Below are 15,882 nucleotides of genomic sequence, written 5' to 3'. Positions count from 1 at the left end.
AACCAAGCTTGCTACCTCTTATAACCTCCTAACATCTTTGGCTCCTAGTTTTTCAGGTGAATAAATTTCGCAGACATATGGTATTCAATGCGTTAGGGAATGCTATTGTCGAAGTGCATGTCCCGTGATGCACGAACAACTTTTCCTTTTCATAGTGTGCGCCAATGGTTTAAAAAACGGATCGGTGACCGGGATCGGGCTTCCAAAAACCGATCCGGATCGGCGAATAGGCGATCCAGATTGGGAATCGGGTGAATCGGTCATAATAAAGCTTAAAAAAAATCCAAAAAAATTATTAAAATTCATTATAAATATTGTTTTTTAGGAATTCAATTAGAAATGAGGGTACTCCATTAAGAATTTTCATGTTTTTGAATGAATATGCGAATATTGATATGTTCTTTCCCTGCATGAACCGCCATTCAGCATTTAATTTACATCACACAAAAGGATAAACATATAATTATCATGGAATAAGTATATCAACATACATGGACTACAATAAAGCATAAAATTAGTAACATATGATCTAAAAATAAAATGATAGACGACGTTATTGTTCTTCTTGGTCACGCTGATGCCATTGATTGAATTCGTTTAACAATTCATTGATTCGATCTAAAAACGAATCATCGATATTAGCAGGCGTCTGACTATTCCCAAATCCCTGAGTGTTAGTGTTTTGTTGTGTTCCCAATCTAAAATCTCCGAAGATTGTCCATCCTTCATGCTCACCATCCTTCATGCTCACCTGCACTGTCGTGCTCATCCCTACACTGTTGCTGAATAATATGGCTGGGATAGGGTGGCCTCAGAATCATCATCTCTCTCATTTTCTCTTTGAATAATATGGATTAAAAAAAAAAAAAAAACAAATTTTTAAAAAAATCGATCATGGATTAAAAAAAAAAATCACAAATTTTCAAAAAATTCTATCATGGATTACAAAAAAAAATTCGATCATGGATTAAAAAAAAAAAATCACATATTTTCAAAAAATTCTACCATGGATTACAAAAAGAATTCGATCATGGATTACAAAAAAAAACAAACAAAAAAAAACAAAAAATTCAACCGTGGATTACAAAAAAAGAAAAAAACAATTCGATCATGGGTTACAAAAAATTCAATCATGGCTTACAAAAAACTCTATCATGAGTTACAAAAAAAGCAAAAAACACAAAATTCGATCATGGATTACAAAAATAAAACAAACATTTCGATCATGGATTACAAAAAAAAAACAAACATTTCGATCATGTATTACAAAACATTCAATCATGGATTACAAAAAATTCTATCATGGGTTACAAAAAAAAAAAAAAACACCGATTGACTGTTCGGACTCGCCGATTCCGTACAGTGAATCGGCGAGTCACTGTACAGAATCATTCGGTTCTCGCTAGAACCGGACGATTCCCATTTTTTTCACCGATTCGATCCGTCCATGGCGATTCCCGAGTCGAACGGGGCGAGTCCGGTTCGACTCGGCGTTTTTTTAAACACTGGTGTGCACAAAAAAGACTCTCTTTCGCGATCGCGGCCTTGGACTAGGAATCTAGCAACTGAACCAGTTCTGGGAAGGTCTTTGTCCAGCCCCAATTTCCTCCCTAAAATTCCCCCTTCTCATATATATATATATATATATATATATATATATATATATATATATATTATCTAAAGCTTATCTATTATTTTTTAGGTCCCTCTCAATCACCACCACACAAATCTTTATTCCAATTTTTATTTATTTTTAGTTTTATGGATTATTGATTTTGACCAATTTGGACCGATCCAAATTGCCGATCCAACAATTTGACATAGATACATCAGGTGAACAACCATGCCTACTGACCGAGGTTCTAAAACACTGGCCCAATGTTTAGAAATGCAAACTAGTTCTCTTATATTAAAAACCAATAAATATGATAAGTTGTTTTTGCCGGAAGATCACGAATCTGGCTAGGTTGGGACGACTCCTCACGCAACAACGCTAATAATTAAACACCATGACTAGATCTATTGTTACAAAAAATAGAGAAGAATTGAAGGGCACCTCTTTATATTTGTATATAACTAAACTAGTAGGTAACAAATATAAGGAGTTCACCAATGTTGTAACATGTTGAAATAAAAAATGGAGAACAGCTCAAAAACGCCTTGGGGTGTAGAGGTGAACACTTCGTTTATTGATGGGATGTGTTGGCTTTGTATTCGCCTCTGCTTTCTGTGATATTCGAAGGTTGTAAGTAATTGTGACCTCTTTGTATCAAAAGTAAATGGTAACATTGTATGCAATTTTTTTGTTTAACACGGATCTTGTACGACTAGATATTAAAAGCAAAAATAATTGGTGCACTAAACTAAATAAATGATGCAGTAATATATATATTTTATCATGAAAGTTGAAAGGCTTACACCATGAACGGCAGTCCTCAAGAGGCTCAGCTGCTGTCTGGAAATCGTATTCACCTGAAGATTGAACAAAGGTAGGTGAAAAGAATTAAATGGTGGTCGAAAAGAGTAGGTAGTAAAGCACGTTTAGGATGCAGATTTAAAGCAATGGAGAGAGAGAGAAACGAAACGCTTGTCGACCAACGTAGAAAAATTTGGGAAGGAGAAAGGGACGATGCCATATATGTTATCTAGACAAACGCATGTGTCTATTTATAAGTTTGATATGAGTGTCAATATCCGAAATATATGTTAGCTAGATACAAACACATGTGTCTATTTATAAGTTTGCTATGTGTCAAATTCCGAAAAAAAACATCTAAATACTGTACGTTTGTATAATATAAAAATATTTATATATAGGGAAAGTATATAATGAGACCATTTGCCTTTGGTACAAGGTGGTCACAAATAATCTTGACCATTAGATGTGAAATTGGGTGGCTGCATTTATTTCATTAACCTGACACACCTAAGCTATCAGATTTCCGTTGAATGTTGTAAATAAGTGTGACCTCCTTGTATAACGATAAATGGTCCCATTGTATACAATCCCTTACATACATGAGTACAAGTATATATACATATTTTAAAATTTACTTGTAGAAGTTACACATATGTGTAAAATTTATGCGATGTACAAGTTACATCCCAAAATTTAAGATCTAACAAGTATCCCTAACATATATTTTACCAAAATTTAAACAGACTTGTGTTTGATTTCAAGAATCGGGCTCAGAACTGGGATATGGGCCAATCCGAATAACTTGGAACCGATTATGGTTAACCTGAAAAAACTGGGCAAAGTCTACGCCTGGCCAAAGATCATTAAAAAAGTAATTACATAAATGACTTTGGCACAATCAGATGAGAGAGACCATCATTCCCTCGGGATGGAGTTTAAAGAGTATATTGAGCAGAGCAGTGTTCGATTACAAGAACTGGGGTTTTAACCTGGATATGGGCTAGTCTGAATAACTTGGAATTGGTTCCATTTAACCCGAAAAGACTGGGTTAGTCTTGGCCTGACCAAATATTCTTAATAAATATATAAATATATATATATGATAAATCTAAAAAATATGCAAATTACATTTGGAATAAACTTTAACGAAACACATCTAAACAAAGATAAAAAAAAAAAAAAAGTGAAATATAAATTCTGCAATTTTTAAATGGTGGTATTTACGAAATAATCTATAGGGGTACTTTAGAAATAATTCAAAAAAAAGGAAAATGTAAAAATAAATATTGATGGTCAAAATGTTTTCTAATATTTGCCAAAATGATAGGAAACATTAAAAAATACATTACAAATAAGTTTATTCATTTTTAAAAAAAATTAAATGATTTTTTTGAATTTTTTCAACATATTGAAACTTAACCACAAAAAACGACAAAAAGCGACTAAAACTAGACCGACCAAAGGCCAGTTCAGAGCAACCCCGACCGTTCCGGTTCAATCTGGCCGGTTTGTCAAACGCTGGAGCATACTTTGGTGGGGAATCGAATTTTGCACACCGTGAGAGAGAGAGAGAATGCCGTTAGAGAGAGAGAGCATGATTACCTCCTTAAGAAAGGAATCAGGTCTGCCAATTTTGCAGGCAATCGCAACCACCGCTCTCTTCTCTTGTTTGCTTTCGTGAACCAAGTGCATCTCTAATGAGTATCTGAATCACACAAACCCCCATTATTTTTGGTCAATTTTGGTAAGTAAAGGTGAATGCAATAAATTTATGCAATAAGTGCACGACAGGAGAAAAAGGCATTGGAATGAAATGACGGCAAGCAATTAATCGAAAGTATCAAAGGAGCATGGTTAGCAAGTCTCCAGTTAAAACAAAAAAAATTTTAAAAAAAAAATCCTACTTTTTGATATCCGTTAAGAACTCTGAATTTTTAAAAAGATCTCCCAAATATCACGTTTTTTAATGGAACTGATATATATCCGTATTTTATCCATTTTCAGAAAGACTTTTAATAAAAACTTCTTCCTTATAACTATATTTCTTCATTAACTTAATATTAATGAATTTTAATTTATAAATAAGTACATTAACAGTGGGAAAACTTCACCAATGAGTTCCCTTAAAAAAGGTATATGAAAAAATACAAGCAATATATTACTCCAAAAAAAATAATCAAAACAATCGTATATCTCAAAATAATAAGTAGCATTAAAAGAAGAATAATCCAATGAAAAATCTTTTATGTATTTATTTTTAGGCCCATTGCGTCCTTATAAAGAGCAAGAGTGAGATTCAATGATATTAAAGATTTAGATAGCTAAGAATTCAGTGCGAGATTCGAATTTGTATAAGCATTTTGTTGTTTTTTTATGTATTGAAAAGTATGGTTAATTTCATAGTTTTTTTAATTTATTTCATTGGTGTGTACAACATAGAAATTTGGATGGACCACTATTTTATATATTTGGGTCTTTGTGTTTTCTTCTAATTAACTGCATTCTTGTTTTGGGAGCTTTTTCTTTTTTTTTTAAATAATCCTATACCCTGGTTCACAATTCTTGTTATTTGTTAATTAGTTCTTATGTTCAATATCGTTGTTGTTGTTTCATTTTATGCTCCCAATAAATCTATCATATACTTTGTACTATGACAATAGAGTAAGCATTGTTGTAACATTTATTAAAAATTTCAACAAAAAATTGTCAAGCATTACTAAAATTATTGTTTAATGGCTTAATATATCTACACAATAGCTGCAAATCATAATTCTATATTGTAATCATCTTTACATATTCGATTTTTTAACTAATGTTTTATTTTAACCAAATCCAAAATATTCACGATTCTATAACTTTGAAAATAAAAGCGATTTATTACCGATGTTTTGGTCGGTCGATATTTTATTATTCCTTGACTTGCTACCTATCAAACAGGAGAGAGACCCATACACAGCATTATTAATTAATTAATTTACCTTCTACCATTGAAAGTGTGCTCGGAGGGTGAATGCCAATGACATTGCTTGAGAAAATACTCCGTTTGGTTTATTTCAAGTGTTCCAGCTCCACTTTCCCCCCAATTAAGCTGCCATATCAATTTACAGTTACACACACGAACAAGTAGAGAGAAAACAATGTTCAATTACAATTATAGATGAATGGCCCAAAAAACAATTGCACACTGAATAAAGGAAAGTGCGCATTATACTACGTTCCTGCAGGAGCATACTGTGAATCTTTTCCATCACTCAAATATCTATTTAAGAGAAATTTTTAGTCTAAAATTTTGAAAAACATATAATAATTACTAGCTGATAATTTTTTTATGAAAAATTTTGAATTTTAAGTTTTGTATCATTTGGATCTAGCCCTTCAAAAAATTAGAGGGTCTCAATATTGAGGCATAATTTTTTTCAAATAAATTGAGAGTTTATTTTTTAAATTTCTTTTTTTTACCAAGGCTAGTGTCTGGGTTGTAAAAATTACATCCCAAAATTTGAGATCCAAAATGTTTGCTCGAGGGAGGAAAGGATAGTATCCTCCTAAGGCAGATGGAAATCTTTTGGCTAAAGGAAAAAGTTGTGTTCAAATAAAACATAAGAGGAGGGATGATCGATCACTTGTGTGTATATAAGACACACTAATTAAAAGGGAGTCATAAAAAAAAAGAAATAATGAAAAAGAAAGTATTAATTTCATTTGTGTTCATGAAGCATACACACTGAGAGAATGAGCCAGATGAAAATTAGATTTCATTCAACTGACTCAGAGAGAGAGATACCATTATATCATGGCCTCTGTTCTTGAGGATTGCTTCGGCGGGCTTATATTCTCTCTTTAAGCACCAGATTTGGCAGAACCTCCACCCTTTTTGATGCAGTTCAATTGGAGACTGCATCTCCCCATTCCTGCAAGCCGCCCATTCGGGATGGACCTCGCCCCAGTGCTTCGGTCCCTTCTCACTACCTTCCACATAATCAAACTCTTTCTCATCCTCTGCCACCCATTAAACAAAAACATCATATGAGAGAGAGAAAAACATTGACACATAAATCACAGGAAGACCAGAAAAGAAAGGAAATCAAAAAATGCAGTATACAAAGAGAGATCGAAAATGGGTAGTGGAGATTACCAACTTTCGGAGAAGCCGAAGGAACGGATTGTGTTATAATAAGAAAAAGAATGAAAGAGGACGTGAAGCAAAGGCCAGGCCTACATAGATCCATGGTGATCCTCTCTTTACAAAATGTGTTACTGATTCTTAGATTCTCTCAGCTCTAACTCAAACAAATGGTGTATATTTAGTATCGCCTTGCCCTTGGGCTTCTAATATATATAGGCTGGGTTTCTTCTTTCCGGGAAGATGAATTGATACAGATATGGTAATAAAAAGCTATCAAAGGATTGTCAAAGTTCGTACCAGCTGTGACGAACTACGATGAATTGTGATCTATTATTGTTCATAATTAGTTGTAATTGGTCTACTTGTTCTTTTTTTTTTTTTTTTTTTTTTTTTTTTTTTTTTTTTCTTGTCTATTTTTTCTTGTTTTGGGAAGGCCATAATTTGGGGTAAGAAGGTACCACTTCCTAAGTTGACAATTGGTTACTGTTCAACTATGCCACTGAAATAAGCCGAATTTATTGGACAGACTCTAAATCTGTAAATATAACAGGAAAAGTAGTGCGTGTCCACGGACACACTTAAACAATAGCGTCCCCGTAAGCCTTTAACATCCATCTGGGTGTTAGAAAATGGTGGCGCCAAAAGGTCTAAAGTGGACTATGTGCAAAGTATGTCAAAAGAAAAAAAAAATTGTCTTTAAAAATAAAAATTTATTTTCTTTCAAGATTCTTGTCATGGTTGAGATTTTCATTCCTTAAAAATTTAAAACCACAATTCATCTCTAAAATCGATTTAAGAGGGAGGACACATTTACATAGATGACTCGGCCGACTCATTGAAACATTTTTCAAAATAACTACTTGTGTCATTGAGTCCGCCCAACTAAAAAACTTAAATGGTTTGGATTTCAAGTCATCTAATTGTAAGTAGCTTGTGTGGCAGGTAACGGGGAGTTGGTTTGGGACACGGTTTTTACGAGTCCATGCAGAAATAAGTCCTCTTAAAAATTTATTTTAAATATGTAGTCTCTAACTTGGAGATCACAAATATATATATATATATATATATATATATATATATATATATATATAAAGAAAGCTTATGGACCATTAGTTTCAGTTGTTTTTAGATAAGGAAAAGTATTTCATGCAGGCTGGACCATATTTTTACATATGTGGGAAAGTGTAACCATCTTAAAGTTGGATGCAAGTCGGTGTTCCATCTAAAAACATTAGAAACTAACGTTCCAAATGTTTTCTTACTAGAATTATTTTTTTAATTTTTAAAATTTATTTATTTATTCACATTCATGATTAAAGATTACATGCACTTAAAAATTAAGTATTAAAATCTATCTCAAAAAATAGATTTATTAAGAGACCCGCATTTCTACATATATGGGGCATAGAAACCGGGTCCTTTAGATAAACCATCCATTTTTATCCATCTTAAAGGCGTAGAAATGTGGGAATTGATGCATGAAACAATTTTCCATTGGTTTTACACATAGTTAGCAAGCCGGGGAATATCAATATATCGACTCACCATAAAATCAGAAATAAATCAGTTTATTTTAAAAAGTTAGATGAAAAAAATCTGGTTAAAAATACAGATCGGCAAAAAAACTTTATATAAAAATGTCGCGAATATATCGGGTTAGGCACAAAAACTTGGAGTGAAAAAAAAATGGATAAGTTTAAAAATTTTGAAAATTTAAAATTCTAAAAAATAAAAAATTTGCCAAGGCCATCAATAAATAATCCATCCATAAAATTTTTACTAAACGAATATACTTAACTCAATTAATTTAGTTATCTCATGAATCTCATTCCATCATCCAAAATTAACTACAAAAATTACTAGAATGATTCAAAATTAAACATACAACATGGTAGAGTTATTAGAATTAATAGAAACGATCGGAGTTTGGGAAGGTGTAAATCCCGAGTCATGTAATTATGCATCATCATCATCACCATGATCATCATCATCTGTAGAGGTGTCATCATCTCTCATCTCTTTAAAAACCTCTTCTAGCAATGAACCAAACTCTTCAAGATTAATTGCATTACAATCAGTTTTTAAATTTTCACGAGATGCAGTCATCATCTTCAAGTTCATTTTTACGTAAACTAAGTTAACTAAGTTGATTAACATAGTTTGTGTTGCCTCAAAAGCACTCCAATGTCGTTCGCACGCTGAAGAGCTACATGGTTGGCTCAAAATCCAAATAGCAACCATTTGACCAGTGTAATGCTTTCTCTAGAGACTTCCCACCAAACTCCTATATAATGAGAAATTTTTGAGCCACATATTAAATAGATAATTAAAATTGAAATAAAATTTATTTCATTAAAATAATAAAAAACTAATAATACAAAAAATTACAAAAAAACTAATAATACAAGAAGATACTTACGAAGATGAATTGTTAACAATAATCTTATTGCAACACCATCAAATACATTTAGAAACGACATATGGTACTTCAACAACCCTGAAAAGAATATATTTGTGTACTCTTTCTGGATTATTGTATCTAAAGTCATGATAATGTCAGCCTTCACATCAGGATTATCAAGTTTTACAAACCCACCACATATTAAATACGGATAAAGAAATGCAATAACAGCATAGATGAGGTGAATTATATTTTTCTTTTGCCTCTTTTTAAAATTCTTCAAACAATTCAGAATATCTAGATTCATTATTACTACAATTTCACTTTAGTACTTCCCTTGCCCTTTATATTGCTTTATTTAAATATCTTATGGTTGACCCATTACTATCAACCAAACGAAGCATGTTGATAAGAGGCACTAATGTTGTGATTGTATCTATCACACCATTTTAAAATTTGGAGTTTTCAATTATTTTTGTGATTATTTTCTCATTTTTACTCTTGTTATAACTCAAAGCTCTACATTCAGATGATGGAATTAATCTAAAACCCTCTTCTACTTGCAATATGAATTGAACCATCAAAAGGTTAGTAGCAAATCTAGTTTTACCATATAATTTCAATTCTCTTCCATTTGTGTGTTTTCTAATCAAATATAAAACAATGGTATGCCGATACTTCCTTAATGACATCTTTTACCTAAGTGATGTCCTTATCAATGTTTTCTAAAAGAAAATCTAACCCATGGGTAGTATATTGTGTTTTATGAATATGACAGAATTTCGATTCTATTAGATCACTAGCATGAACATAACTTAATCTATTGTTAGTTACTAGTTGAGCAATATTTATTGGCCCTAACCCCTCAATGACTTTAAGAATCATCTTTTCAAGAAATAATTCAGTTCTTCTATGCTCAGATACCTCAAATGTATTTATAAAAACTGACCCCTTTTGTGTCAAGAAGCAACAATATTGAGGAATGACCGATTTTTTATATTCAACTAGAGTTCTGACATCAAAGGGCATATTGATTGAACTCAGGACTCCTTGATTGAAACTACATATACATCAACTTTTGTCTTAAGTTCTTATATTAATTTAGTACAAAAAGATGAGTAACTTTGCAATGTGTAGCCAACATCAAAATTAATACATGCATTTATCATATTAACAAATTATTGTATATTGATAACATTAAATGTAATATTATTTACGATAAATGCACAATAAACTTATTTGTCAACAAAGTCTTTATCTTTCTTGTTAAAAAATGATGGTAAAGAACCTTGTTGCAATGAGAAGAGGTAGTAGAGGTACCAAATGTGTATTACAATTACCAAGGAATACGGAACTTTGATCAACATTTTGAGCATATAATGTAATGTTTTTCTTCTTCTTTAGGGGTTTATATGATCCTACATGTGTCGGACATACAAACAAAGCTTGTAGATCATCAGGTACTTGAGGGCAATACTTTATATCATTCTTTTCATCTCTTGACAAATGATATTTGAATCGTGTTATCCCTACAGACAAGCCTTGACTACAAAATTTGCAATACAATTTACGTCATATTTAATCACAATAATCCCAAAAATGATCTTTTGACCTAACCATAATTTTTTGTCCTTTTTTTTAATAAAATAAAAAATATTGATAAGAAAAAAATATTCCAAGGATTATCAACTATCTTACAATATTAAAAATATTTAAAACATATTGTATATGGCCATCTACATACACAATAATAAAACTTTGCTCTCTCTCTCTCTCTCTCTCTCTCTCTCTCCACATATATATATATATATATATATATATATATATATATATATATGTGTGTGTGTGTGTGTGTGTGTGTGTGTGTGTGTGTGTGTGTGCGTGTGTGTGTGTGTACAGTTTGTATAGAGCCAAGGCTCTAAACAATCAAGTAAAGCATACCTTCAAATAGTGTCGAGAAATGTGGTTTTAATACTGAAGTTTTTTGTTAAAGTCTTAAAATATATTTTCATCTTTAATTATACAATTTATTGCTTCAAAAATAGTGTAGATCGAGCAGATCTTTGAAAATTTGAAAATCTTGAAAATTGACGGTCAAAAAATGCATTACAAGATGCACTATTTTCAAAACTTGAAATCCATTTTTTCTTATATCCATGCAACTTGATGTCAAGATGATCAATTTGAGAATATTTGGGCATCAAAACAACATCTTCTTGTGAAACTTTTGAGGTAGGCTCTAATTTGAATGTTTAGAGCCTCGACTCTATATAAACTTTTGCCTATATATATTATTGAAGTTTAAATTTTTTCTCTCCTTTTCAATGTCACAATCATTATGGCTTAGATTATGAATCTCCAAAACTTTGGGTCCTAAATCCATCTTTAAGATAGAATTTAGAGGGGGGATGCACATGCACACATGAGTTGTTGGAAATATATGGGTGAAACGGGGAAAGAGATAAGAAATATAAAAATAACTGAAGATGCAATCTCTTTGATTCAAGACACCATATGTTGCTTTCTCAAGACAATATTTACCCCTTACTAATATGAAGTAATGTGCATTTAAGTTTCTCCTAAGCAAATTTGTCATTGAGATACATAGGAGTAGAAGATTGAGGAAATTATCTTGCCAAAACACAAATACACAAGTATTATAATATCTAAAGCTCTAAAGTTGCCTATTGGGTGTGTATAGCCATTAAAGGCTTTATAAGTGCTTGTAATTAAACATTTGATATAATGGAACTTGAACTCAGTGGGAGTGTTGTCATGTGTGGACCATGCCAAGTAAATGATGTTTGCTGATACCGAACCGAGGATTTGTGTGTCCCTTGTATGTGATGGTGGCCCTCAGAGACGGGGGGAGAAAGCCTCATTTGCATACCATCACACAATATGTACATATGATAGTCCTATCGAGAAAGTAAAACCACCTTTCAGGATAAAGCATGTGTATGTGGAAGATATTACCTCTATGAACTATAGAGCTATGGTTGCTTTAGGTCTAGGTGATATTGGTTCGTCTTTAGGGAAAAACCTGAAATCTATAGAATGGGATTACGTCCCCTTACCCATTGGTTCACTTTGGCGGCCCAATCATGAGCCCCTGTGATAAACTGTTGGTTAGGAAAACTGTTGGGTCAGTTTAAGAAAGCAAGAGTGGATCGTGGTCCATAGTAGAAAGTAGAGTGCTCTAAAGTGTGAGTGTTCCTAGACCATATGGATCCAATTCTCATCAAAAGTATTTAATTATATTTATTTTAATGTTATTTGATTTTTAGAATTACTATTTGAATTTTTTTGAATCTCTAAGTATTTTATTTATGAAATTTGAAATTATAAAAATAGATATATTGATTTTACACTATTTTAATTATTCAAATAGAAATTATAAATTTCTAAAAGTCATGAAATTAATTTTGAAATATATTTTGGTTGCATGGGGGCCCATTAGTATACGTGGGCACACCATGGCAACTTGGTGGGGCCCATGGATGCCAACCTTGGGTGGCACACCCCACCCCTTGGGCACTTTCTATTTTATCATTCAAGCTTGATAGCGTGAGGGTTAAGATATTGTATTTTGGAAATTTTGATTTTATAGAGTGTTTAAATCAAATAATGGAAAGTGTGAGGAAACTTTCATATGAAATTAGTAAGTGCAATATTGTTATTGATTAATTTCATATTTATTTTATTTGATGGGAAATTGGTTTAGAAAATGGGGGATAAAGGTTCTAGCACCTTCCATATAATCTTGATGGCTAGTCTATGGAATGGATGACTCACATCCCTTATCCTACAAGTCACCCAAGATCAATGGTACACAATCAATCTCACTAAAGAGACAAACCATAAAAAAACCCTGACCCAATTGAAGCCTTATATAAAAAGGTGTCCTCTGCCCATTCTAATACACATCTCTCTCCCACATCTTTACTAGGAGGGCACACCCACATAGAAGCTCCCTCTTTTCCCATAGGGGACTTGCCCCAAGTAGTTAACCTCTCTCTCTCTCTCGTATCATAAGAAGGGGGCACCCCCCCACACAGTAGATGTTCCCTCTCTCTTTGGTCTTCTATCCTTCATGGCCTATGGGTTAAGGGTTTAATATTGAAAAGATATCTCTCTCATCTAGGTGATCCACAGGTAAACCTTAATTTGAGACCTAAAGCCTTGTAAAGAGTTCTTGTTCTATTGGAGGTTTGGCCCATATGCTTTTCCATCTTGGAGATTAAGGTAGACCATTGGTCCCATGCCATTAGAAGTGGTGATTCGGTGTGAGATGTAATAAGCCGGGGTGAGATAATCTTCAACATCTTCTTTCTTGTCATACTTATTTTCTTTATCTTTTGTTATTCCCAAGCTTAGTGTTGTAGTTTAAGTGACATCAAGAATATGATCTAGTCATGTTCTTCTTTTTTTTAATTTTCAAGTCAATATTATTGCAATGGATTATTTGTAAATGATCTAGCCAAAAAGAAAGAGAAGAAAAATAATAACATATATAAGCGAAAATGAACAATGATTTCGCCTACCCTCATCACCATCCAAACCTCATCGTATGGTCACAGTTGTCTGGTATTTTCTTTTTATTTTTATTTTTACATATCCAAATTACTTAAAATTTAGAGCTTATGTACATCTTAGTAAGGTGCACCTAATAAAAATATGAAAAAAATAATTTGTAAAATATAAATTGACCAAAATACTCCTATAAATTTGGGGGTATTTTGGTCAATTTATATTTTAGGAACTATTTTTTTCTTATTTTTATTAGGTGTACCTCACTAAGATATACAAAAATTCCAAATTTCAAGTATTTTAGATATGTAAAAAAAAATGAAAATTAAAACACTACAGGACAACTGTGATCGTGCGATAAAGTTTGGATGGTGATGAGGGTAAGTAAAATCATTGTTCATTTTAGCCTATGGTGATGAGGGTAGGCGCGATCACGTTTATTTTCGTCTATGGTGATGAGGGTAGGCGAAATCACTGTTTATTTTCGCTTATAGGTGTTGGAAAGAGTTTTTCATATATATATATACTCCATGCTAGATCACATAAGTCCAACTTTCATTGTCTACGTTTTGGAGAGAGAAAGTGGTAACATAAAATATCCAAGAAATTTATATAACTTTTATGTATCAAAACAACAGGAAACAAGTCCCTATAGAGATAAAGTGCCTTTTTATTTTCACTTGTGATCTGAAAAGTTGAGAGTTACATCAGTGCAACACGAGGATTCTTTGAGTTCCAAAAAGTAACCACTGCACTCTGCCTATTCGATTTCTGGAATATCAATCGTTTTGTGTTATATAAGCGTCATCACTGGCAGACCAGAAGTATTGGAGTGCACCAAACTATCGGAGCAGTGCATTTTTACCGGAGGGGACAATCACCGGAATGCAACATCCATCAGAAACATGCAATGGGATGAAACTCATCGAAGTGCACCGTCTGCCAGAACTGCAAGCGTTGGTAGTTTGTTTCACGCGTTGGTAGTTTGTTTCACGCGTTGGTCGTTTGTTTCAAGTGAAATAGTTTGACAAAAACATTTGCAGGAAATATATTTACTTATGCAAACAATCTACATGGAAAGAATTAACCAAGCATATTTTTTTCCATGTTTGGTAAACACCCTTAAAAATAGGCAGAGTAAGAGAGAATGTAACAAATTTGAAATTTTGAGATGGTTTCTTTCTTTAAAAGTTTTTGAAATAATTTATCTCTCTGGAACCTACAATTTAATAATTTTTCTTTTTTCAAATTTCAGACTGTTTCGCTCTAAAAATTTTGAAATAGTTTCACTCTCCAAAAATTGGAAATTCAATATAGCTCATTTTTCTAGTTACCGTTATTAAGAAAAAGCTATATCTTATATCTTGAAGAATATTGAGATAGTTTTTCTGTCTAAAAATTTGAAATAGTTTCCCCTCTAAAACTTAAAATTTAAGATAGTTTATCTTTTAAAATTTTGAGATAGTTTACCTCTCTAAAAGTTTGACATTTGAGATAGTTTCTCTCTCTAAAATTTTTGAGATAAATTTTCTCTCTAAAACTTGAAATTTAATATAGTTTATCTCTCTAAAAATTTGAGATACTTTCTCTCTTTAAAAGTTTTTAAAGCAGAGATAGCTTCTCTCTCTTAAAACTTTGAAAAAGTCTCTCTCTCTCTCTAATACTTTAAGATAGCTTCACTCCCTAAAATTTTTGAGATTGTTTCTATCTCTTAAACTTAAATTTTGATTTAGTTTCTCCCTTTAAAACGATTGAGATATTTTCTCTCTCTAAAACTTAATATTTGAGATAGTTTCTCTTTTAAAAATTTTGAGATTGTTTTATACTAAAGACAAATTTAAATGGTTTTTTCCTCAAAATTTGCAATTTGAGATGGCTTCCCTTTCTAAAAACTTTCAGATAGTCACTCTCTAAGAAAATAAGAGTCCCTCTTTAAAGATTTTGAGATATTTTCTCCCTCTAAAACTTAAAATTTGATATAATCTCTCTCTCTAAAAATCTTGAGATAATTTCTCTCCCTATAGCTTAAAATTTTATATAATTTTTCTCTCTAAAAATTTTGAGATAGTTTATCTCTCTAAATAGTTTACAATTGTTTCTCTCGAAGAATTTTGAGTTAATTTTGAAAGAAAGACCTATGTGATCTTTCCCATGGGAATACAATTTTTTTTTTTTTTTTATGATAATAATCACACCTTTTTATTTTGCCAAAAAAACACTTACAGATGGTCTTTTACAAAAAATAATTATTTCAAAATAAAACAGTACAACAATAAAAATAAAACTCAACCACTTGATGTCATTTTATAACTTAATATTATTCTTGAGAATATAAAATAAAAGAGCAAAGTAAGTAAAAGAGAAGATGCTGGAGATTACCTCAACCGGGCTTATTACACTCCACAC

The 15,882-nt window shown here is 32.0% G+C and overlaps 1 long non-coding RNA gene across 1 annotated transcript; it reads right to left on the bottom strand.

Moving 5' to 3' along the window:
- Positions 1 to 428: 428 nt before the first annotated feature.
- Positions 429 to 5,477, bottom strand: LOC148782514 (uncharacterized). The gene is made up of 4 exons (XR_016053178.1): positions 5,398 to 5,477; positions 4,022 to 4,124; positions 2,419 to 2,472; positions 429 to 795 (listed from the first exon to the last, which is right to left on the bottom strand). It is a non-coding gene; the product is annotated as an uncharacterized LOC148782514 (long non-coding RNA).
- Between the last annotated feature and the right edge of the window lie 10,405 nt (positions 5,478 to 15,882).

This window comes from Amborella trichopoda, chromosome 4 (assembly GCF_054954075.1).
Source record: "Amborella trichopoda isolate Santa Cruz 75 chromosome 4, AtrichopodaSantaCruz75HAP2 v2.0, whole genome shotgun sequence".
Lineage (NCBI taxonomy): Eukaryota > Viridiplantae > Streptophyta > Magnoliopsida > Amborellales > Amborellaceae > Amborella > Amborella trichopoda.
This window is presented reverse-complemented; position numbering and strand designations above follow the sequence as displayed.